At 35.1% G+C, this 23,216-nt stretch overlaps 1 protein-coding gene across 13 annotated transcripts in view; it reads left to right on the top strand.

Annotated features, from left to right (window-relative positions):
• LOC128555690 (receptor-type tyrosine-protein phosphatase delta-like) overlaps positions 1–23,216 on the top strand; it is a 292,697-nt gene that overhangs the window by 53,788 nt on the left and 215,693 nt on the right. For 12 of the 13 annotated variants that reach the window (XM_053538794.1, XM_053538798.1, XM_053538807.1 and 9 more), the window contains exon 2: positions 9,285–9,348. The gene's annotated coding sequence lies outside the window, so the exon portion shown is untranslated. Of the gene's footprint in view, positions 1–8,722; positions 9,029–9,284; positions 9,349–23,216 lie in introns of those variants that run through there. The other variant, XM_053538793.1, reaches the window with a different exon arrangement.

Below are 23,216 nucleotides of genomic sequence, written 5' to 3'. Positions count from 1 at the left end.
AGACATTATATAAATACATTTTAAACTCCCACTCTGTAAAATTATACACCTGGGAATAAGCCTGTAGCTAACATAACTATTATGTCTAATTTAAAGGTGATGCCTGATTAATTGTTATGACTATTATCAGGGGATCTCCACCTCAATTGACCCTTGACTGGTGGTTTGGTTTTCCCCAAATTGAATAACCTAACTAATTTTATTATTTTGTCTATTGAGGATTATTTAGTATTGTCCGAAATTATTGAACTAGCACTCAAGAATATATTTTGTATGCTTCCGTAAAAAAAAATTGTGCCCAAACATAAATAAAAATATAAATATTGAAAACCAAATAAAATATAAACATTTCTTTACTGCCAGGTCGTACATGCAGATAAAGTTGTGCTGACAAAACGTTCAGCTACCAATCTCGGGACTGTAAGTTCGAAACACCTGTTTGACCATTTTCATTATCATTTTTTTTAAATTTCCTCTGTAAACTTAGAATGCAGGAAAATTATCACTTATCGTGATTTATTGTTCATTTATTGAAAGAAATACACAAGTATTTGACATTCTTCTACATAGTAGATTATTACCATAAAATGTTGTAAGAATAAAACCAGTATCAATAAATGACATTATATTGATTTAATGAAAACAATCTGAATTGAAATCGAACCCACGGTAATATGTATGAAAGTCGGAGAACTTATCACTACGCCACTGTGCCATTGGTAAACTTTGCATGTTATTTTGGTCAATTTAGATATTTTCAGATTACAAATATGATGTAAAATAAAGAGTGACACCTGTCAATACTTACAGACAACAACTTTCAATTTCTAAAATAATGCTACCTCCGTTCTAGAACCTGGGATAGTATGATGCGGGGAAGCGATATATAAATTTTGTAGTTTAGGTTATACACATACTGAATATTTTTGTAAGATTGTTTTTATATTGATCTAAGTATGTGGAAAAAAAATCATACAAAGTCTTGTGAAACAGGCTCAAGAGCATCTTTTAGCATGAATATATCACTTAGAAATAACATAAACACAATGCACCATTATTTTTTTGTGCAAGAAAAATATCAATAATCTAAAATGCCAACTCCCTGACAATGAGTTAGAGGTCCCACAATTAATGAATATTATTTTCATTACTCTTCCATAAATTGGACATCAGCTTAACTAATCCAAACACATTTAAAGTTCAACTGAACAGTTACAAGGTCAGCTAAGGATAGTAGGGACACAACCTGTAATTACAATTCCCAAAGAGATGTGTTCTCAGTGCATGTAAATATTCAGTTATACTGCAGCAGGTAAACTTATCAATGAAATTAGCCATTAGTTTTAAAACTAAGTGTTAAAGTTGACTTTAAATAATTTGATTACAGAAAAAATGGGTAGTTATCATTTAGTTACACCATTTTCTTCAGTGCAAATCTGTATTTCAAATAAGATGAATGACGGCTAATTAATGATTCTCCGGAGGACTGGTTGACATGCAGCAAGTAAACAATGCGGGTTAATACTGCCTGCTATTGTAATTGTATATTTAGATTTTATGCCATTCATTTCTCTATGTATAATAAAATCTGGCCTGGCCTGGCCTGGCCTGGCCCGGCCCAGTCGAAAATAGAGCTCATCGGGCCAGGCCAGGCCAGGCCAGGCCGGGCCAGGCCAGGCCAGAGATTAGAACATGCCGGAATGTATGACAGCTTGAATGTTTGTCAGTGTGAATGTGGAACAGTGTGGATGTATGTCAGTGTGAATGTGTAACAGTGTGGATGTATGTATGTCAGTGTGAATGTGTAACAGCGTGAATGTATGTCAGTGTGAATGTGTAACAGTGTGGATATATGTCAGTGTGAATGTGTAACAGTGTGGATGTATGTCAGTGTGAATGTGTAACAGTGTGGATGTACGTCAGTGTGAATGTGTGTCAGTATGTATGTATGTATGACTGTGCATGTGTGACAGTGAGGATGTATGACAGTGTGAATGTGTAACAGTGTAAAAATGTGTGACAGTGTGAATGTGTGACAATAGAATGATGTACCAATGTAGAACGCTTTGGTAGACCTAGTAGTCAGCAATGTTTTATTGTAGTTATTGTTAACTTGAAACATGATAAAATTCTAGGTACTGTCAGGCTTCAGTTGCCTGGCAGATAAGGTCTCTAACTTTGAATCACTACCCTTAATCGGAGTGGATTGGAAATCCTGCAAGGAATGTAAATTTGGCAAAGGTGAAAATAATAATTTTTCAAACTTGCATTTCTGATAAATTTCAGCAAAACAGATACCTGGTAGTTGTTAATACAAGTCTTTAACAAATATGATACAATATGTCTTATATATTTGTATCATTCTATAGGCAAAGTTTGTTTATCGGATGTATACTTATGCTAAAATAACTCTACCTAAGTTTGCCAAAGCAGAATAAAAAAATCAATTTAAAAAAAAAAACAAATAAAAAAACTTCTATTTAGTGCTAAGTGAACACAAACATGTGTAAATGATCAGGTTTAATTTTTCAAATAAATCTATTACTTGACTGAAATATGATATAATAAGCAGCCTTTAATATTGAAGCTGTGTAATATATATTTGTTTTTCTTACACTACATGGATTTCAATGACAGGTCTGCTTTGTACAATAATTTATTACTTTCAGACATTGAAGGCAATGGGAGAACTACGAACTTTTTCAGTGGGACTGTATTGCAATTTAAAATGTTCAGTGGCTATGGCAGTTTTCAAGCAGTATTAAGTATTTCCAAACACATTTTGGTTTAATAGTGTATAAACATAATTTGAATAAGTTTGAATCAATTTCATTTTTATGTTAACTTTGGAATTTGGAAGAAAGAAAGGTTTTGCTAATGAAAGTTTGTTATATCTGAAACAAAAAAAAATATAAAAAGGTGGATTGGATGGCTGTAGGGAGGAGGAGGCCGAAAAAATATGAAGGTAGTGGTCAGTGAAAAGTATGGTTTAGTCAGGGAAAAGTCAGTGAATTTCATTTTCTTAACCAAGTGGCAGCTCTGTGGATGGTTTTCCTGCTTATTTACATATAGAAACACATAATGTATACTGGTAATACTTTCTGCAATAAGACAAACTACCAGCAAAACAGTCATTGAAGTAAAATGAAAAATACCCACCCCCCTCGGCCCCACCCACCAACCGGTTCCAATTTTACAAAAACATTGGTTGGCACAATCTAGCAATAAATTTATATTTGCGGTATCTGTAAAAAGCTTACTTCTGAATATTTTATGATAAAAAAAGCCAGTCATATCTAATTCATGAAATAAGAATCCATTAATTGACATTCATATTTTATCAATAAAATATTACCCTTGTCAAGGAAAAGTGGAGCAATGATAATTACATACATGTAGGATTTTTCAGCATTCTTGCCTACACTCTACAATGGAAACATGTTTTTATATGCAGTAAGGTTACTTGCAGCAAGGTGTTACCTGCAGTTAGGTGTTACCTTCAGTTAGGTATTACCTTCAGTTAGGTGTTACCTGCAGCAAGGTGTTACCTGTATTGAGGTGTTACATGTGTTAAGGTGTTACCTGCAGTGAGTGTATTGAGGTGTTACATGTGTTAAGGTGTTACCTGCAGTCAGCTGTTACATGCAGTAAAGTATTTCCTGCAGAGAGGTTACCTGCAATGAGATGTTACCTTCAGTGAAGTGATACCTGTATTGAGGTTACCTGCAGCAAGGTGTTACCTGCAGTGAGATATTACATACAGTAAGGTGTAATCTGCAGTGAGGTGTAACCTGCATTTAGGTAACGTGCAGTGAGGTGTTACCTGCATTGAGGTTACTTGCAGTGAGGTGTTACCTGCATTGAGGTTACATGCAGTGAAGTGTTACCTGCATTGAGGTTACATGCAGTGAGGTGTTACCTGCATTGAGGTTACATGCAATGAGGTGTTACCTGCATTGAGGTTACATGCAGTGAGGTGTTACCTGCATTTAGATTACATGCAGTGAGGTGTTACCTGCATTGAGGTAACTTGCACTGAGGTGTTACCTGCATTGAGGTTACATGCAGTGAGGTGTTACCTGCATTGAGGTTACATGCAGTGAGGTGTTACCTGCATTTAGGTTACATGCAGTGGGGTGTTACCTGCATTGAGGTTACCTGCAGTGGGGTGTTACCTGCATTGAGGTTACATGCAGTGGGGTGTTACCTGCATTTAGGTTACATGCAGTGGGGTGTTACCTGCATTGAGGTTACATGCAGTGAGGTGTTTCCTGCATTGAGGTTACCTGCAGTGGGGTGTTACCTGCAGTGATGTTACTTGCAGTGAGGTGTTAAATGCAGTGAGGTGTTACCTGCATTGAGGTTATTTGCAGTGAGGTGTTACCTGCATTTAGGTTACTTGCAGTGAGGTGTTACATGCAGTGAGGTGTTACCTGCATTGAGGTTATGTGCAGTGAGGTGTTACATGCATTGAGGTTACATGCAGTGAGGTGTTACCTGCATTGAGGTTATATGCAGTGAGGTGTCATCTGCATTGAGGTTACATGCAGTGAGGTGTTACCTGCATTGAGGTTACATGCAGTGAGGTGTTACCTGCATTGAGGTTACGTGCAGTGAGGTGTTACATGCATTGAGGTTACATGCAGTGAGGTGTTACATGCATTGAGGTTACATGCAGTGAGGTGTTACCTGCATTGAGGTTACATGCAGTGAGCTGTTACATGCAGTAAAGTATTTCTTGCAGAGAGGTTACCTGTAATGAGATGTTACCTTCAGTGAGGTGATACCTGTATTACATTTACCTGCAGTGAGGTGTTACATGCAGTAAGGTGTTTCCTGCAGTGAGATTACCTGCAAAAAGGTGTTACCTTCATGAGGTTACCTGCAGCAAGGTGTTACCTGCAGTGAGGTGTTACCTGCAGCTATGTGTTACCTGCAGTGAGGTAGTGTGCAGTGAGGTCTTACTTGTATTGAGGTTACAGTCGTAAAAGCTACTTTCAAGTGTTCATTGATGTATGATATAATATCAAGATGTCAAATGGCTAAAATAATGTCTTGTATATGTCATGTTCTAGGTAATGTCAAGGTCATATTGGTGTTCAGTGTCATGTAATGTCAAGGTCACAATAATGTCCTCACAAGGTTATGTTAAGAGCACTGTGGTGTTCAGTTTATGGTCACCGTGATGTTAGATACAATGTTTGGCCAAGGTCACAGTGATATCAAATACAGTCATGTTAATTATGTCTCCCACCACACAGTGGTGTGGGAGACATATTGATTTACTCCAGTCTGTCTGTGTGTCTGTCTGTCACAAAACTTGTCCGCTCTCTAAGTCGAACAATTCTCATCCGATTTTCACCAAACTTAAACAAAATGTGTTTGACCATAAGACCTCGGCCAAGTTCGATAACTAGCCTAATTGGTCCAGGCATATTGGAGTTATGGCCCTTGAATTACCAAAAATCAGCCTTTTTACTCTTGTCCGCACCCTAAGTCGAACATTTCTCATCCGATCTTCACCAAACTGAACAAAATGTGTTTGACCATGAGACCTCGGCTAAATTTGATAACTAGCCAAATCGGTCCAGGCATTTTGGAGTTATGGCCCTTGAATTACCCAGAAATCTGCCTTTTTACTCTTGTCCACACTCTAAGTCGAACATTTCTCATCCAATCTTCACCAATCTTGAACAAAATGTGTTTGACCATAAGACCTCAGCCAAGTTCGATAACTAGCCAAATCCGCCCAGGCACTTTTGAATTATGGCCCTTGAATTACTGATTGGATCCACTCGTCCAGACCATCTAATTGGATCCACTCGTCTAAACCATCTAGAGAAACTAGACATTTTTCATAGGGGCAGTTGTGGGAGACATGCGCTTTTCTCAAAAGCATCTCTAGTTTCACTGTGATATCCAGTGACACAGTGATATCTAGTACAAGGTTCTGTCAAGATACAAGGTCATCATGTAACTTAGGGTCATGGGTTAATAAGAATGTGGTCTGAAGAACTCTAAATTGGTATTAACCCTTACCATGCTGGACACGATTGATTCTGCCTTTGTGACCAGTGAAGATCATGATCAGCCTGCACGTCCATGCAGTCTGATCATGACCTGTACTGCTTGCCATTCAGTATCCTTTTGTTATGCACCCCTTGTGACAGTTAATGGTGCTGTCCAAATTGAAAGATGGACAAGTTCGTTATAAAAATTTAGCAGGGTATTCTAAGGGTCAAAGCCTTGAAAAACTTTGGTCTGTATTTAAAACATCCATACACACACTACCTAGATTACTTCTAGATCATCAGTAATATTTTTCTCAACTGTATCTTTCTTTTATAAAGCTGCAGCAGTTTCTGCACTTAGAAGAGGATTGGTCTTCGGGCCAATATGACTTTCCTGTTCCTGTAAATCTACCCCTAGGTGATTTATAGCTCACCAAATGAGAAATGTAGTTTGTGATTAATAATTCATTGCTTTCACAATCAGTTTGGAGAGAGGAAATATACAGGAGTTAAGTGGAGATATTGGCAGAGATTTAACTTACACCAATAATGCCTTTGTTTATATTGTATGTGACTGCCACTTTTTTTTATACCTGAACATAATTTTATTATTTTATATTATTATATTATTATTGATTTCTTGTCAAATCCTATTTTTAGTTATTGTTTTCTCCAATATTTGTCAAAAGTTTGAATATTGATTAACATTATAAAAGGTTTTATTGAATCCATTATTTTTGATTACCTCCCTTTATGCCTCTGACTGTTTAAGTTCATGTGCAGTAATGGAAGAAGTGTTTCACTAGCCACGTAATTATGCATAATAATTTAGACAGCTGTTTCATCTCGTTTTAACATAAGATTTAAAGCCTTTAATGGAACTTAATTACTCACTGCACTGTGAAATTATTGAAATTGTAGACAAACAGTTCTCATGGATGTCATAGCTGATCATTCCTTGAAATGAAATCTCCAAAATAAAGAAGATTATCATTTACCTTGAATCCATGAATTCTCAAGTCAGTCAGTAACAGCACAAGTTTTATACCAACTAAAGATAAAGATGATTTCACACTTAGATGGGCTTGATTTTGTTGGAATTCTTACTAAATTATATAATTGTGTAGCATCATAATATTATTATCACTATTCTTGATCACCATGTGAGGCAGTTTCTAAGTTGTCTGTTAAAATATCCAGGGTATTTGTTTTAATGATCAAAAAGAATTTTTTGGGACTCCTGAAAAGAGACCAAAACTGACATATGAGATTTTCAATGAGCAGCGACAACATGATCTAGTTTAGAAATTAAGAGGCGTATTTATTACATGTTGTTGCTTTTTCTCAGGCAGTTATTGAAGTATTACAGTGAAATATATCTACTAATTTCACAATGAAAATACTAAATATATTTGTATTTTGTATGAAACAACTTTAAAAGTAGGTATGAGTAAGATGAAAGACATAAAAATTATCTCACATGTTATTACCAGATCTTACATTTCCACAATATTTCATGTGCATGGTGTTTGATTGGTGAAAAGTATAATGTACACAGAATGTGTATGAATTGCTGATGTCACTTGTGTATGAATACCTGATTGTATAAATTGCTGATATCACTTGTGTATGAATTACTGATTGTATGAATTGCTGATGTCACTTGTGTATGAATTACTGATTGTATGAATTGCTGATGTCACTTGTGTATGAATTACTGATTGTATGAATTGCTGATGTCACTTGTGTATGAATTACTGATTGTATGAATTGCTGATGTCACTTGTGTATGAATACCTGATTGTATGAATTGCTGATATCACTTGTGTATGAATTACTGATTGTAAGAATTGCTGATGTCACTTGTGTATGAATACCTGATTGTATAAATTGCTGATATCACTTGTGTATGAATTACTGATTGTATGAATTGCTGATATCACTTGTGTATGAATTACTGATTGTATGAATTGCTGATATCACTTGTGTTTGAATTACTGATTGTATGAATTGCTGATCACTTGTGTATGAATTGCTAATTGTATAAATTGCTGATATCACTTGTGTATGAATTAATGATTGTATGAATTGCTGATATCACTTGTGTATGAATTACTGATTGTATGAATTGCTGATATCACTTGTGTATGAATTACTGACTGTATGAATTGCTGATATCACATGTGTATGAATACCTGACTGTATGAATACCTGATATCACATGTGTATGAATACCTGACTGTATGAATACCTGATATCACTTGTGTATGAATTGCTGATGTCAGCAGAATAAACATACACATAAAAAAATGGATGTTCAGTTTTACTGTACGAGTGCTACAACTTGACACCTTTTCCTTGGAATAGACTTGAAAATAACAAAAAAAAAACTGTTATTCTTCTTTATTTAGTTTATTGAAACTATTGTTTGCTCAATTTTGATACACATTTTCTCTTGCTCCCTGAAGAATTTACAATATCACCATCTTCTCGTTTAGAAAAGTCCACAAATCTGAACAAAGCCTTTGGATCTTGTTCTATCACATTATTTGTAATGCTCATAGGCCTTTTGATTGGAGCGTATTGATTATTGGAGGCTGCTTAACATTGTATCCCTACTCCATGCCTGGCACTGAATGTATCCGTAATTATTAAGTTGGACTTCCTAGCCTTGTAGACGTTGACTGAATATCGGAATAATTTGTTTGGATGAGATCACCGTGCATTAACAATTCATGGACAACACGGAGATAGATTAAATATGAAATGTGTGAGAAAATCACATATAGTTACCATGTTTGTGGATTGGTAGATCGGTGAATTTTTTTTTTCCTTAAAAGGATTAATAACAAATTTTGACATTCCCCTCACACAGAGTTGTTTAAAAACTTTTTTCACATTCATTCTGAGGAGTTTAACCTAATGTGGAATATTTATTGATCACAGAAGTGAAAAAAGTTGATAAAGGACTTGGTGCTGGTTGGATTAAAGGTGAATTCAGTGACATCAGTATCCCTGTAAGCAACAAAATCAGGAGAATTCTTCTATTACAAAATATGAGTAACTGTGAACTTTTAATTCACTTGGTCTCTCATTTGACAGAATTTTTTTTATAAGACTATAAGTTTCTGTCAACAATTTTGATACTTGACCACATGGATAACTTTTGCTTTAAGTTGAACTATGATATACTATATATACTTGAGGCTACTATTGACCATATTTGAAATTGTTTTAGTTTAACTGTATTATGTCACTTTTCTTTATTTGCAGTGTTTGAAATTACAGAACTGGATTTAGAATTGGAAAAACAGATAAAAAAGATACATACATTAAGGTAGGTTTTATTTTGGTACATTTTAATGGTTCAATATTCTTTGTATTTTAGAGATTTATTAACCAAGAACTTCAAAAGTATGAAAATATGCATTAATAGGAATATGATATTTTGTTGGAGCCAATAGGTAGTTTTGACAATGTAGTTTTTATGTCAGAAATTGAGAAAAGGTACAGTTTGAATAAAATTATGTTATAAACTGAGTTACTTGTCTCCAGTATCATGAAGTTTCTAGTTATTTGTTAATATTATTGTTTTAATAATCTTCAGTTACAATGGTATCCTTGTGATTTGCAATTCTAATATCATTTATATGAGGAACATTGTAGCTGTATTAAACAGGCAAAAACCCATGATATTAATATAAGACAATTATGTTGAGAGTGTCGTTTATTGTTATATGCAAGGTACTGCATTTTGAATAAATGTAATTTCATATGGATATAGTCATAATATGCAGTGAGATATATATAGCCATATCATGCTCTAAATATAGTCGTAATATGCATAGAGATACAGTGGTGTCATGCACTGGATATAGTCATAACATGTCAGGAGATATAGCCATATCCTGCTCTGGATATAGTCATAATATACAAGTTCATGCTCTGGATATAGTCATAACATATAAGGAGATATAGCCATATCTTGCTCTTGATATAGTCATAATATACAAGTTCATGCTCTGGATATTAAAGTCATAACATGTAAGGAGATATAGCCATATCTTGCTCTGGATATAGTCATAACATGTAAGGAGATATAGCCATATCTTGCTCTGGATATAGTCATAATATATAAGTTCATGCTCTGGATAAAGTCATAACTTGCAAGGAGATATAGCCATATCTTGCTCTGGATATAGTCATAATATATAAGGTCATGCTCTGGATAAAGTCATAACTTGCAAGGAGATATAGCCATATCTTGCTCTGGATATGGTCATAATATACGAGGGCTGTTCAAAAATAACGTAGACTTTTGCTGTCAGATGTTGCTTATTGTGTAAATAATAATGTGAAATATGTCGTTGTAATTCGGAATCTCTCTGTAATTTAGTCATATATTTTTTGTAACATTTTTGCTGATAGGCGAAGCGCGTCGAATGTTTTTATTACCATAGCTACGCATAACTGGCGCAGTCGCTTTTTGATCTGTCACGATTTGAATTCAATCGCTAATGTTCACAGAAAAAAGTTCACTTTTTGCCCAAAAATACGCAAAAGTGCAGCAACACGTCGGGGCGACATGTACTTAGAGTATGGCATCATTCCGACTTGGGAGTTGGAAGAAAACCACGTTTGAACTAAGTGAGTATTACTGTTTATAATGCATGTAATGACATCATTGACTAACATGGATGATAAGACAGTTGCTTAGTTATGGCGAACAGCAACTGCAAATCATAATTCAATGAAGCAGACGCAACAGCAATGTTCAGTCATCTGTGTCTTTACCTTAAAGTGGTATGAACAATTCTCAAATGGTCCAGAATTGCTTAAAAACAGCGGAAATCGAGGGAGAAAACGGAAAAACTGCGAATGGACGTTAACGCCAATGTATGACGCCGTAGATAAAGACAAAGTACTCACGTTGAGTACCCTGTCTGAGATGCGTGTCGTTAGTGTTCATACATATTTAGTATACTAACCAAACAACTTGTTTTGACTTAAGTATTGCTCATGAAAATTTATAAAATAAATTTATAAATATGAATTAATGCAAACTTAATGAAAGCATCACAATGAAGGCACGACGTCGTTAACGTCGTTGAAATGTGATCGCCGTGCGCCGGGTCCGTGTAAGTGACTGTTTTCGAGGAAGCGTAACTCCTGAATGCATTTTTGCAGTGCAGTTAGTAGAAAGACTGCAAATCATGATGGCATATTTCTTGTTTTACTTCATTAAAGTATGTAAAAGCTAGAGAAAAAGTCTAAGTTATTTTTGAAGAGCCCTCGTACAAGTTCATGCTCTTGATGTCACAATATGTAAGGAGATGTAGCTTTTTCATGCGCAGGATATAGTCATAATATATAAGGAGATAGATCCATATTATGCTATAAATATAATGCATCTTTAACATGTAAAGAGATATAGTTGTTTCATGCTCTGGATATAGTCATAACATGTAAGGAGATATAGCCTTATTATGCTCTGGATGTAGTCATAACATGTAAGGAGATATAGCCTTATCATGCTCTGGATATAGTCATAACATGTAAGGAGATATAGCCTTATTATGCTCTGGATATAGTCATAACATGTAAGGAGATATAGCCTTATCATGCTCTGGATATAGGAGAGATCGCCGTGACGTCACGCGTTAACATCTGTTTATCTGGTGGTTGGCAAAACAAATGATTTTAACACCGTTTGCGTATTGAATCAGAATTTTTAATTTTTAATAACTTTTTTGCTCATTTATGGATTTTCAAAATTCAAAAAGATTTGAAATACTAACAATCTTCATATTTTTGTATCCAAATATCTTTTTTCAATGAATAACCGTTTTAAATGACATATAATTTTAAAAGCGGCGTAGTGATTTTCACAACCTTTAAGTTAAGCGTTCATAATTAATCCATTTTATTTCGAAATAACAATTAAAAGTAATCAATAAATTGCTTGTTTTATAACCTTTCCATTGATCAAAAAATTATTTATGTAATTTGTGTTTTAAGAAAGTTTAGACCGTTAGAAAAACATCAATGTTTACAAAAAACATGGACGGTCGGCTTCTGCCCACCCGATCACTGTCTTATCAGTTCTAAAAATAGAATTTGTATACAAACACTATCTCTCCTATAGTCATAACATGTAAGGAGATATAGCCTTATCATGCTCTGGATATAGTCATAACATGTAAGGAGATATAGCCATTTCATGCTCTGGATATAGTCATAACATGTAAGGAGATATAGCCTTATCATGCTCTGGATATAGTCATAACATGTAAGGAGATATAGCCTTATCATGCTCTGGATATAGTCATAACATGTAAGGAGATATAACCTTATCATGCTCTGGATATGGTCATAACATGTAAGGAGATATAGCCTTATTATGCTCTGGATATGGTCATAACATGCAAGGAGAAATAGCCATTTCATGCTCTGGATATGGTCATAACATGTAAGGAGATATAGCCTTATTATGCTCTGGATATGGTCATAACATGCAAGGAGAAATAGCCATTTCATGCTCTGGATATGGTCATAACATGTAAGGAGATATAGCCTTATCATGCTCTGGATATAGTCATAACATGTAAGGAGATATAGCCTTATGATGCTCTAGATATGGTCATAACATGCAAGGAGAAATAGCCATTTCATGCTCTGGATATGGTCATAACATGTAAGGAGATATAGCCTTATCATGCTCTGGATATAGTCATAACATGTAAGGAGATATAGCCTTATCATGCTCTGGATATAGTCATAACATGTAAGGAGATATAGCCTTATTAAGCAATGGTCACATTTACGTTCACGCACGTAGTTGGTCGTTGTTCATTTTAAACGTAGTTTGTCGTAGTAATACTACGGTCAACTAGGTTGAAGTACGCTCGAACTAGGTTTAAAAGATGAAATATGGAAAGTCTAAGTACGTTGAAGTACGTGTAAGTACGAACAACTACGTTCAACTACGAGTAAATCGGGTAGGGTTAACTAGGATATTACTACGTCTTACCACGAGTTACTACGTTACACTACGTATATACTACGATCGAAGTGCGAACAACTATGACAAATTACGATCAACTACGTTGAGCTACGGAAAAGCGTTGTGGTTGCGCCTGCGCAGGACGGGAAAGCTACAGTCATTTTGCTCTAGGAAGTTGAAGATACAGCATCATTTAAACTTCAGTTTGCCGCCTAGGAAAAAACGATGTTATAAAACAGAATGGCCGTAATACTGAATTTAAAAGTAAAATGCATAAAAATGCACAATTTATACCACAGATTTGCTAACTAATGCAGAGAAAATATAATTTAAATGCAATATATGAAATGGATTTTCCCCGGTCTTCATGGTAAATGAACAGTTGATTGCTAGCGCGATTCATGTACATGTATTTGTCGATCCAAATCTGTTGTTCATTTCGCATGAATACCGAAAAAATTCTATTTAATTTTTTAATTATTTATAATTAGCGATATTATCATACTAGAATTGAAATCAATTTATATAACAGTAAAGTTTTTGTGTAATCGGCTCTCGTTTCATATCATGTTTGTACTTGTTCTACGATCAAAAACGATACACACTACTGTTAAGTACGATCAAGTACGTTTAACTAAGATCAGCTACGTTCAAACTACGGTCACAGTAGGGTTAAAACATCGTAGTTAATCGTAGTCAGATTTTGAACATGTCGAAAAATTATTTGCTTACTACGGACAAATCATAAGTTCGAACTACGATCATTACTTCGTTTGACTACGATTATCTACGTGTAACTACGCTTAGTACGATCAACTACGATCATTCCTTACTCAGTTTAACTACGTGTAGTGTGACCACGCCTTTATGCTCTGGATATGGTCATAACATGCAAGGAGAAATAGCCATTTCATGCTCTGGATATGGTCATAACATGCAAGGAGATATAGCCTTATCATGCTCTGGATATAGTCATAACATGCAAGGAGATATAGCCTTATCATGTTTTGGATATAGTCATAACATGCAAGGAGATATAGCCATTTCATGCTCTGGATGTAGTCATAACATGTAAGGAGATATAGCCTTATCATGCTCTGGATATAGTCATAACATGTAAGGAGATATAGCCTTATCATGCTCTGGATATAGTCATAACATGTAAGGAGATATAGCCTTATCATGCTCTGGATATAGTCATAACATGTAAGGAGATATAGCTGTATCATGCTCTGGATATAGTAATGATATGCAAGGAGATATAGCCATATTATGCTATAGATATAACATGTAAGGAGATATAGCCCTATCATGCACTGGATATAGTCATAACATGCAAAGAAATACAGTCATATCGGTTTTGTACGTATTCATAAAACACAGTGAGATATAGAGAATGATTGTTTGTTTCAAGTGAATAACAGAATATATCTCACTTAGAATTGACACAATTTTTAATATTTTCAGGACAATGTATTGCAATTGAAACTGTGAAAATTTACTCACTTTGAGTGGAGATATATTCTACATTCACGAAAAACAAACACATTTCCTTATTATTTTATTCATAATTACAGCAGTATATGGCTAGTAGCAGCAAATTTTAATCTCGGCAAAAGAAACAGAACGTGTAAAGTAACATGATGTCAGATGGCTTGCCATGTTACAAAGACACTCACTTTCATTTTATTTTTGCAGCATAGCTTTGAAAGTCTCCTTAAGTACATATAAGGTAATTTGAATCAAGAAAATTTAATATACTATAAAAGATGAAGTGCAACTACAATTTTTATCCTGTTTAACAGGAATAATTGGAAATAAGATAGTAGCAAAGATATATCACTAACAGAGAAGGATATTCAGTGAGTAATATGGATTATATCATAGATTGTCATCAATTAACCTAAAATAATAGCTGTTATCTGATCTGGATACAGTCATAATGTGCAAGGAGATATTGCCATATCTTACCTGGATATTGTCATAACATGCAAGGGGGTAGTTGCCATATCTGATCTGCATATAGGGTTGGATACCGGTTCCCGGTATCGGTACAATACCGAATAATCACTTCGAAAAGTACCGGTATATACCGTTTCGTAAAAGAACCGGTTCCGATTTCGGTATTTCCATAAAAGTAAAAACAAAATTCTTACAAAATCTGCGGCAAAATAAAGCAGAAATTTAAGCAAATAGCGTAATAACGCGATCGACATTGTTTACTGTGAAACCGCTCAGAGGAATAAGGTCAGTAATTCGGTCGAAAATGTGCTTCCGTGGTGTAGTCGAAAGAAGTCCATAATAAATAGATCCTAATTTTCCCATTTTTTGCGCAAATTCGTGTAGAACGAGTGCTTTAATCACCATTTTTCACTACTAGAATACATTCTGCATGAAATGAGACTGTTTTCATGTTGATACACCCCACATGGCAAGTTTTGCAGATCGAAACCGGAAGTAGGTGTTTATTGCGCGGACGAGAGCAAATATGCGCCATTTTTAGGGTAGCAGACCACAACTGACTGGCATTTCACTAGGAACTACATAACCCCCTATTTTCTTTTCATTTTTTCGTTAATTTGTGATAGAACTTCCATGAAAAATAGGTGTAGGAAAAAGTGATGTTCTCTAAAGATACGTAAAGACGACCTGAAGTTGTCGTTTTTTATATGAAACAAAGAAGGATTTGAATTACTGACCTTTAACCTCAGAGTAACATCCCTTGACATGGAGAGCTAACCGTGCGAATAGTTTCGTATGCTAAATATAACCTGAAATACTTCTTTTCCCGTCGTTTTAAACAACGTAAACCAATACTTAATTTCAGAATATACGACACTATTTTTCTTTGTAGTTTTCTTTTAAAACCAATATAAAAAAAAATGATGTAAATAAAAAATTACGAGACTAAGCTGTAACCTACGTAAACAAATAATCGGTTTTCGCGAACCATTAGAAATAATGTTATTGTTGGAATGTTGGTTGTTTCAAGTGTTTTGAAGGTTATTGTTCAATTAAAAATGTGTTGCAAAGTGTTTCACTTTAAAAACATTACTAGTCAACCTAGTCGAAGATTATCATGAGTGAGAATGAGTCTGACTTCTTAGAGGGGTAATTTGAAAGCTAATAAGTGTTCAGTTTAACAGTTCTAGACAGTACTGAGCTTTAAAAGCATTACTACAGTGAGTGTATTCATAGATTTAAATTGCATAGTGAGCGAGGTATCTGCTCTAGATTTTTATTTTGGAAAACTAGTCTGTAAAATATGTTTATTTTTTACTCTTTCATAATCTAATACATACAACATTCCATTAACAGACTTAAAATGTTTATTTATCACAGCAAATTTTTATGTATATCTACTTACATAGGTGTATATAATACTAAGCAAATCATTGCTTATGTAATATACTACAAAGCATGGTATCGGTATCGGTATCGTTAAAAATACCGTATCGTTTCGTTGGTATCGGTATCGGACCGCTTCGTCCTTAACGATATCCAACCCTATCTGCATAGATTAATAATGTTCAAGGAGATGTTGCCATATTTGACCTGGATGAAGTCATAACATTCAAGGAGATATTGCCATGTGTGATCTAGAAATAGTCATAACTACCTGAGGAAACATTGATATATCTTGATATATCTTACTCAAGATATTTTGATAATGTGCAAGAGATAATCATATCATTCACTGGATATTGTCATAAAAACCTTGCACTCACAGGATATAGTTACAATATGCAAGGGATAGATCTATCATGCTTTGGATTTTGTCATAATGTGCAAGAGCTATAAACATTATCTTGATTTGGATATTGTCATAATGTGTAGGATAGCTATATCTTGCTCTGGATATAGCCATAATGTGCAAGTGATAGACATCTCTGGATATAGCTATAATGTGCAAGGGATAGACATATCTTGCTCTGGATTTTGTCATAATGTGCAAGAGCTATAATCATATCTTGATTTGGATATTGTCATAATGTGCAAGTGATACACATCTTTTACTCTGGATATAGCTATATCGTGTATCCCTTGGATAGACATATCTTGCCCTAGATTTTGTCATAATGTGCAAGAGATATACTTAAATTGATTTGGATATCATCATAATATGCAAGAGATAGACGTATCAGGCTTGGGAAATTGTCATAATGTGCAAGAGCTCAGGATATTGTCATGATGTGCAAGAGATAATCATTTCTTGCTCTTGATATAGCCATAATATGCAAGAGGTAGACATGATCTTGCTCTGGATGTTGCCATAATGTGCAAGAGCTTTGGATATTGTTAAAATGTGCAAGAGATAGACATATCTTGCTCTGGATATTGCCATAACATGCAAGAGCTCTGGATATTGTCATAATGTGCAAGAGGTCTGGATATTGTCATAATGTGCAGGACATAGACATATCTTGCTCTGGATATTGCCATAACGTGCAAGAGCTCTGGATATTGTCATAATGTGCAAGACATAGGCATATCTTACTCCCGATATAGCCATAATGTGCAAGAGAGATATATCTTGCTCTGGATATAGCCATAATGTGCAAGGGATGGACATATCTTGGTCTGGATATTGTCATAAATTGCATGAGATAGATGTATCTTACTCAGGATATAGCCATAATATGCAAGAGAGAGAGATATACCGTATAGCGGGTTATTTCTACGGGGGGAATATTTCTGCGTTTCTGCGGTCTCGCGGTAAAATCGCAAAAATATTTCCAGCAGAATATTCATCCAGCAAAAATTTAAAACGCAAAAAAAACTGCATTTTCCCCAACGTTGTTTCATGTTATGTTTCCCTAGGTAATCCGAAGTAATTATTGGAAATTACCGTCACAATCTGACAATTACCGATAATTGTATAATTAGGTGTGATGGTCAATCAAAGCCCTAACTGTTAATACCTCAGAAAACATTTTTCTTCTGTGAATGAAATAATTGAGTGAATTTCAGTTGTGTTATTCTTATTAAACCCTTGTAATAAATATCTTCCGAACTATACTTTAATAACATTTATATAAGTATAACCGTTATGCCGATATACCGTAGCTTGTAGTTGTGCATGTGCAATTGTTGTTGTACTCATATTTTTTCAATTCACATGTTATTGTATCCTACAATGTTTTCATTAAATGCAAAGTTATTTTACAACAGTTACCGGTAATTTAGTTTGTTGTTTTCATACGCTATCATTCTCACAACGCCCGATCATGCGAGGAACTACCTCCTCTTTGGCATCATAAACGCAGAAATTTCTCTTCCTTTTATGTGAAAACGCAGAAATTAAACACGCAGAAATTTGTTTCACAATTTTTGGGGCCAAAACGCAGAATATTTTGACCGCAGAAATAACCCGCTATACGGTATCTTACTCTGGATATAGCCGTAATGTGCAAGAGAGAGAGATATATCTTACTTTGGATAATGTGCAAGGGATGGACATATCTTACTCAGGATATAGCCATAATGTGCAAGAGAGAGAGACATTTATCCTACTCTCATACAAGATATAGCACAAAATCGGCCTGCCTAATAAACTTTGCTTTATTTAGTTAGTGTCAAGGTATCACTTTTGCGGGAACTTTTAAAATCGCATATTTTAACAATTTTTTTGCATTGAAGCCATCACCATTGTATTGGAAATGTTTGAACTTAGAAAATGAGTAGTCAGATAATAGGTTTCTATCCAGATACAAAAAAGTTTGTTATTTTTCACTTTTACAGCACTTCAGCAGGAAATTTTGAAAACACTTTTTTCTCTCAATTTTTCATTGAAACCATTATCATTGTATTGGAAATGTTGTAACTAAGAAAATAAGTTGTACTATCAAAAGTTTTTATCCAGAAACAAAAAAGTTACTGCAATTTTTCAATTTTATCCTCAAATTGAATTGCACTTGCAGACGTCATATATGACGTCAAATCTGCATGCTTTTGCTCTTTCCAACTTTTCTGAGCAGGTAGGATAAATAGAATGTTAAATTATTGTCTGAAAAATTTCAATTTATTAGGCTCAACTACAAAATAATATAAGGCTCGGCAGAGCTTTGCATATTATTTTTTTTTCGACTCGCCTAATAAATTAAAATTTATCAGACAGTAACCTAATATTCTCTATATCTTGCTCTGAATATTGTCATAATTTGCATGAGATAGACATATCTTACTCAGGATATAGCCATAATGTGCAAGAGAGAGAGATATATATCTTGCTCTGGATATAGCCATAATGTGCAAAGGATGGACATATCTTGGTCTGGATATTGTCATAATTTGCAGAAGATAGACCTATCTTACTCAGAATATAGCCATAATGTGCAAGAGAGATATATATCTTGCTCTGGATATGGTCATATTTTGCAAGAGATAGATATATCTTACTCAGGATATAGCCATAATATGCAAGAGAGAGAGAGAGAGAGAGACATATCTTGCTCTGGATATAGCCATAATGTGCAAGGGATGGACATATCTTGGTCTGGATATTGTCATAATGTGCAAGATATAGTCATATCTTACTCAGATATAGCCATAATGTGCAAGAGAGAGGTAATATATCTTGCTCTAGATAAAGCCATAATGTGCAAGGGATGGACATATCTTGCTCTAGATATTGTCGTAATTTGCAAGAAATAAACATATACGGCTTAGGATATTGTTATAATGTGCAAGAGATATCTGGCTTAGGATATTGTCATTATGTGCAAGAGCTCAGGATATTGTTATGATAATATGCAAGAGATAATCATTACATTTCTTGCTCTGGATATAGCCATAATGTGCAAGAGATAGACATATCTTGCTCTGGATATTGCCATAATGTGCAAGAGCTCTGGATATTGTCATAATGTGCAAGAGCTCTGGATATTGTCATAATATGCTAGAGATTATCATATCTTGGTCTGGATATTGTCAAAATTTGCAAGAGATGGAGATATCTTGCTCTGGATATAGCCATAATTTGCAAGTGATAGAAATATCTTGCTCTGGATATAGCCATAGTTTGCAAGTGATAGAGATATCTTGCTCTGGCTATAGCCATAATATGCAAGTGATAGACTATCTTGCTCTGGATATAGCCATAGTTTGCAAGAGATAGACTATCTTGCTCTGGATATAGCCATAGTTTGCAAGAGATAGAGCTATCTTGCTCTGGATATAGCCATAATTTGCAAGAGATAGAGCTATCATGCTCTGGATATAGCCATAATATGCAAGTGATAGAGATATCTTGCTCTGGATATAGCCATAATGTGCAAGAGGTAGTCATATCTTACTCAGATATAGCCATAATGTGCAAGAGAGAGGTAATATATCTTGCTCTAGATAAAGCCATAATGTGCAAGGGATGGACATATCTTGCTCTAGATATTGTCGTAATTTGCAAGAAATAAACATATATGGCTTAGGATATTGTTATAATGTGCAAGAGATATCTGGCTTAGGATATTGTCATTATGTGCAAGAGCTCAGGATATTGTTATGATAATATGCAAGAGATAATCATTACATTTCTTGCTCTGGATATAGCCATAATGTGCAAGAGATAGACATATCTTGGTCTCCATTATTCAGGAGCTGTCTACCCCACACCCACGCCTTTTTAATCACAACACAACATCAACACTTTACTGGCCCGAGTGAACACAAACTGTATTAGGCAGCTACTTGCTTTAAGCAGCCAGTAATACCCCATTCACAAGAATGCTACGAGCTCAGTACGAATAGGTTTTCAATCGAATTTTGGGAAACTTGTACGGCGTCCATACAGACATAGTTGACTCGTATGAGTTCTTTATGAGCTTATAGAGATCTTTGAAGTCGAGAGCAGCTCGCAAGAGCCCTGTACGGGAACCGCACGGGCCCTGGAAGAACTCGTACGGGCACTGCAGGATGTCCATGGGGATTTGGAAAACTGCAAGGCTTGCCGATGCTCACACAACTATGGCAGGGGACTCGCATGGTCAGCCTACGATGTCTGACTCGTAGGGCGTTATGATCGCCGTACGGGCTCCATACGACTGCCTTGGTGGGCATCATAAGAGGTACGGCCAGGCTCCTTGTGAGCTCCGTACGACTTGTCTGCGATGTCCATATGGATATCCTACGATTGAAAATGGAAAATTTTCAGATGTCGCCGAATTGATTTATTCTTGTAGCACAGACACAGTGCGGATATCGTATGAGTTCCATGCGAGCGCCGTACAAATCCACGAGCACAGTACGAGGTACAGCCGGGCTTCTTGCGGGCTCCGCAAGACTCATCTGCCTTGTCCGTACAGATTGCATCCTTAAGATCGTACGGGGCCCATAGGTACTGTGACCAGATGCTAAGATTGTACAGAGACCATAAGGATCCTAAAATTGGTGGACTCGTACGATTTTTTTAAAACCGTACTGACATCGTACGGTTTGGTGACTGAGGCGTAAGCTGACTTCACAGTTAGACTTCTTGTTGTCTTAAGCCTCCACCTGCCTTAAATAGCCAGACTGTGATGCTCTCTGGGCTGACTGCTTAATACAGGTTTGACAGTATTTATGCACATTTTAGGATTAAAGACAAACATCAATGTTTTGTATATAAGCAAAGATAAAATTTAGCTTTTACTTGTTGCTAAATTAGACGGTTTTTTCAGTGTTGCAAATCAAAATATATTCAAGGAACCAATTACTTTAGTCAGCTATACAGGGCATAAAAACTGTAAACTATAAACTATATTCTTGGGCTGTGGGTTTGAGTCACAGTCTGGCTTCAGAATTTTCCCAATTTATAACTTAGTTATATATCAATATGATGCCAGGGATATGACACTCTAAGATAGTTCTGCATGTTTACAATAAAAAAATCCATGTCCAAAATAGGTCCAGCAAGCTGTGAAACTCAGGTGAGCAATCCAGGGCCAGCATGGCCCTCTTGTTGAGATATTTGCCCATGAGGAAAGAGATCTGAATATTAATACTCAAAAAACCATGATATGAATGATAGTGACATTGTGGTTTTTACATATTCATAAAAAAAATTGTAAATAGTTTTGTAGGTTGGTTTTCAGTTTTGTTCTTTATGCTATTTTATTTGGCTAGATGACACTGTACCATTACTTCCATTTTATGAAACATACGGACAGCCTAAAGGAGAAATTAGACTCAAGTTCAAATTTTGAAGTATAAACAAGTACTTCATAGTATATATGTAAATATGAAATTAACATGTTTATGTATACAAACATTACTGTAAGTTACGTTTGTAAAAGGAAGAGCCGAGCAACTGCCACTAAGATGACTGGAAGTTCTTTTTACACATCACTTTTGTACATGACATTTAATTGTGACTTTAGCTCTATGAACATAGTTTATAGTTTAATTTAGTCAAGTTGAATTCATTTGATAAGGATTGTTAGCATGGGGAAAAATAAACTATTTCAGTGAAAAATGCGCATTGGATATCTTGCAAATAAAGGTATCCAATGCCCATTTTTGTGAAAAGATTGATCTTTGTAATTACTTACTGCAAATCCTCGTCAGATGTAATTGACTTTACTAAAGTTATAAATTAATTGTGTACGTAGAGCTATATTCGTGATTAAATATCATGCAGCACAAGTAATTTCTAAAAAAAAGAACTTCCAGTTTTTTAGTGGTAGTAGATATTCATATTGTTTTTAGCTATACATGTATAAAGTGTGTAACCTAACACATAGTACTATTAAACACATAGTACTGTTAAATACATAGTACTGTTAAATAATACTCATAAGTTAGTTAATTTAAGTCAGCATAAACTATATGAACTAATTGTATGAAATTTGGGTCCAGTATACCTTTAATATAAGCTGGAGTAAAGTAGAGTGTCATGCTTCTGTGATATGCAACCAGTAATGCAGGAATAGCAATCCTACCATGATAACATCACACACCTGAAATGCATTATGTTGTTCTGAATCATACTAGCATCAATATTTTATGGAACCTAAGTGAAGAGTACCATATAAAGCTTGAAGAGATTGTCTGCAGTTTTAATAGGATTTAGAGATAACTCTACAAAGTCTTGTATTGAGGATGTGGGTATCATGCATAGGATGTAGAATTTAAGTGATATATCTTGTAGCTTTTAAGAGTAATTCTGCCATGAAGCCATTTTGTACAACAAAAACATTGCATATGATTCTGCTTCACACTGAGAGAAT

The sequence above is a fragment of the Mercenaria mercenaria genome, chromosome 3 (assembly GCF_021730395.1).
Source record: "Mercenaria mercenaria strain notata chromosome 3, MADL_Memer_1, whole genome shotgun sequence".
In the NCBI taxonomy this organism is placed as follows: Eukaryota; Metazoa; Mollusca; class Bivalvia; order Venerida; family Veneridae; genus Mercenaria; species Mercenaria mercenaria.
The sequence above is the reverse complement of the archived record's forward strand: the minus strand, read 5'-3'. Positions and strand labels throughout refer to the sequence as shown.